Here is a 4484-nt window from a genome sequence, read left to right on the forward strand (position 1 = left end):
GGGCAAAATGACAGCAATTTTTTTTATCTTAATGTTATGTACCTTTATATTGTTAATGACTACCCGGGTAGCTTCAGCTAGGGAATGGATCTTCCTATGCATTTCAAAACAGATAAATGGGACCTGCCTTTCATTGTGAGTGGCCTCTAAAGCTTCCCAAAGCTTGTACAGAAAGAGAAAACTCCTGGATCCATGTTCCTCTTTCTGTGAATGACTGATTGAAATCACAACATACAGACAGTCATCCCACCTCTCAGTATCTTTACAGAGTTGGTGGCCCTGAAATACTTTTCAATGTAAGGTATGCTAGTACCCAGGTGAAGTTCTGCAACCACACAGAAAATCTAATGGCAGCTGTGAGACTCCAGACTGGAGAAGGAAAAGGTTTTAGCTGAGAAAATGTGGGAAATCATCACTCCCGTCCCCACTGAAGAAGGTCTCAAGAAGCAGAGCAGTGTGACCTGGGATTCTGGCAAGGTTTGGCATCTAGAAAAAAATCTAAGCTCTTTCGTTTCATCTTTGAAGATGCCTGTGGGGTCCTAACACAATACTGGAGTGAGTGAGGGTTGCCAGGTGTTGCTGACAAAACTGGGCTTCCAAAATGGCAAACCCCCATGCATCAGCACCCTTGCCACATGCCTGGAGCCACCCCAGCCAGGCAGCTGAGGTGCCAGGTTTCGAACAAAGGGAACCAAGAGGCCAAAAATGCACAGCTTGACAACCATGGGCAGAAGGCAGATGCCAGCAATCCAAGAATGACAATAATAAAACATCTGGAGCTCAAGCCTCAAGACAAACTGCATTAAAAAGGAAGGAAAGAGAATAATCCCAACAGCACAGTAAATATATACTGAAAGACAAAGATATCACGAAATTCCAGAACTCCTACAGAGACACAGTAACATAAACCACTCTGTCACTGCCTTCTCTCTGTGTAGTGTATTATTAGTTATAAGGCAATAGCCTATTTTTCTTGTGCCTGTTCTCTGTAGTTTACCTGGGGGAATAAATGGGATTTTTTTGGATCTGTACACAGTGGTATTGCAAAGGGACTTCTGAGAAGATTCATGTTGCTTTAAACCCTGTGGCCAATCTGGAACAAATAGTTTGTGATTAAGAGATCACATCCTAGCAACAGTGACAGATGTCATTGGGGTTTGACTCAATAAAGTGTTCTCTCTTTGAGGCAAAGTTTCCATTAAAAGACACATCTAAGTGTTTCTTCCCTTGAGAATTACAGTGTTAAGCAGGTTTTAGGTTGCACTTTTACCTGCATTTATTTCCCACAAAAATCTGCCCAACAAATTATTTTTCCTTTGAGTCAGATTAAAACTTATATTGATCAGGAAGTATAAGGGGTTTTTTGAAGGGAATAAGATCCTTTTTTACAAGTAGTTTTAAAATACCATTTAGTTTTTCCGCTGTTTAGCAGTGGTAAACCTACCACAAGTTGCTCTAAGGGTCTGAACAAGTCTAAGAATTCATTATCTCTCTTCTGAACATCTATCACAACAGCTAATGGGATGGCATAAGTAATCACCATTTTATACAATTTTTTTCAAGATTAGTTCAAATCAAGGGCATGCTGTAGCAGGACCAATGTAATTCATTTGCTGTATAATTCAGTATACTTCAGCCCTTATTCTTGGCATGATATTTTAATTCTGCCTCTTTTTTGTGCATGTCTGAGGTCCTGCAACAGCAGTCTTGGACTGTGCTAAGACAAGAGAAGAAAAAAGAATAAAGATCTGATGTGGGATTAAGTGAACTGGGATTTTGTACTATGGGCAATATTATAGAAGGATTATTTTCCTGCTGAACGTGTGTTGCAGAAAAGATGCAAGACATATTAGGATTTTCCTTGGGCACTGAAGATTTCTGGACTTGTAACCCATATATATACAAAGTACCAGAAATAATTTTTGTGTGAGAGACATGTAAATTCCTTCAATAGAAACACGTTAGGACCTAGTGGTATACAGTTTCACAGAGACAAATGTAACCCATTGATGATGCTGGAAGAAAAGAGATCCTTAGGTCTCCATAACTGTTTTTTAATTAAAACCAAGTCTAAACCATTTCTCCTCCAAGAAGTATTATAAGAAGTTGAACATTCTAGCTTAGTTCCTACACAAAACTTGTGCTTTATCAATGTGAAAAATTATCAGCCAGCACAAGAATAAATCAATTATCAAAAGTTCTTCCCAGAAGTATATTTGCTTACTTGATGTTGTTGGTGTACATAGACAGCCAGAATCTAACCTCCAGAAATTATGTTGATGTATACTACAGTGTAAAATTGTAAAATAACTTTGTGGAGAGACCTCTAAAGTCAGTTTCTAGTTTGTTGCACAGGTGATGTTCCCTGCATTTTTTTTCCTTACGGTCATCATGGTCATAGCCCTGTAGCTCTTATTTGTTTTGTGTGCCCACCAAGGGCTGACAGGTGACCTTGCACTGCTATCAGACCCCTTCAACACATTAAGACATTGAAAATATGCCTTGTTTAAACAAAAACAGATTATAACACAGATATAATGTAATATCTTTGAAAGCTAAAATGTATTCAAGAGTAATTCAAGACAAACCTGTTACAAAATATTATGTTTGCATCCCTTTAAAATTCAGCAATAAGCTATCATTACTGTTATTTCATGATGAAATTGTTATAAGGCAATAGTCAGGATGATGAAAACAGATCAATGGAAAGTTTTTACAGAAATATTTGCCGTGGATTTTACAAATGTGACTTTAGAATAACAGTAGAGTATTCCTGTGCTCTGTGATTGGTGTCTAGCTTCAAGTGCCACGATGTTGAATTAATTTATTACAGAACACAGAAGAAATTGCAATAGATGATGATCAGATAAGATTCGTACTGTACACTTGAGATTTTTGAATTTGTTTTCATGTGCTAGAGAGCTCCTGTGTGGAGGAAGCATAGGTTCTGACCTATGTCTTAGCCAAAAGAGGAAGCGAAAGAAGTCTCCTTTGAATATTGTTGAAGTATTTCTCTATTGTAAGACAGTGAAATTTTGGTATTTGCCAAACAAAAGTCAAAGACTGACTTCCTTGAACCAAACACCTAAGCTAATCTGATGCAGGGGTATATGATGACAGCAGGAAAGGAATGAGGGAGAACTCGTCAGGAGATCAATGACCTTTGTAGTCACTCCTAACAGCTTGGTTCTCGAGGTTACATATATAATAGGAATAAATATATACTATAGAAACAAGTTGAGCAGCTGCAATGCTCTTTGCACGCCTTACTGCCCACCAGTTCATGAAGTCACAATGTATTTGACTTTAAAGGGAGCGATTTGCTCTGAACCTGCTAACTGCAGACAGTGGTATTCTTCATGACTTGGCTTCACAAACAAATAGTTAAGAAGGGCTCTCCCCAGCCTCGCTTCAAACACGCTGATGACTGATAAGGTCAATGTGGGACACTCAAATGCCGTTGGAAAAGGCACAGCAGAAATTCTCCTGTGAGGGGAGAGCCAAGGCACAGTTCTTTCTGCGCTGTCTTTTCTCCTCAACACTGATTCTATGTGTGTTCCCAAAGGAGGCAGCAGTGTTATGGATGGTGTCTCCATGTCTCCCAACTGGAGCCCAGAGTAGAGCACTGATGGCAGTCATTATGGCCACAGCTGAGGGATTGTTTCAGGGAGTCCTTGTATCTTCTCTTTGGGGCTCCACTGTTGTAGCAACCAGTGGGAAGTTCACCACAGAGCACAATCTTAGGGTGTCAGTGATCCTCCATCCTGGAGATGTGCCCTGCCCAGCATAGCTGCATCCTCAGTATCATGGCCTCCATACTGGTGACCCCTGCCTGTTCAAGGACAGGAACATTGGTCACAGAGTCAGTCCCATGGATGTTTAGGATTGTACAGAGGCAGCACTGATGGAAGCGCTCAAGGAGTCGCAGGTGGTGGCAGTAGATGACCCATGATCCAGACACATATAAAAGAGTAGACAGTACAATGGTTCTGTAGACACTGATCTTTGTACTTTTCTTAAGGTGTTTATTGCTCCAGACTCTTCTATGAAGCCTTCTGAATGCTCTGCATGCCTTTGCTAATCTGTTGTCTATCTCTGTTGATCTTGGTGTCCGAGGAAAAAATGCATCCCAGAGAGCTGAGCTGTTGGGCTAAGCTCTGATTTGCCCCACATGGTGATGGGGATGACGTTACTCCTGAGGTTCCTCTGCTATGGCCTAGCAAGCTTGGCCGGTGACAACAAAGTCCTCAGGTTGTAGCTTTAGTTAGAGTATCCTTCTCTTCGATGGATGCCCTTACAGGGTTAAATGAGCTCCATCTGCCCAAGTTTGGAGTTAGAGTTGTCCTTCTCCTAGGATGGTTGCCTGAAGGCTAGTGAGCCCATCCTGCCCATGGACACATTTTGTCTGACACTTCAGTTGTGACCTGTCTGGTATGGGAGACCCTACTGGAGGCACATGCCACTGCCAGCAGAGCTCCCAACCT

Source organism: Calypte anna, chromosome Z (genome assembly GCF_003957555.1).
Source record: "Calypte anna isolate BGI_N300 chromosome Z, bCalAnn1_v1.p, whole genome shotgun sequence".
NCBI classification, from domain to species: domain Eukaryota; kingdom Metazoa; phylum Chordata; class Aves; order Apodiformes; family Trochilidae; genus Calypte; species Calypte anna.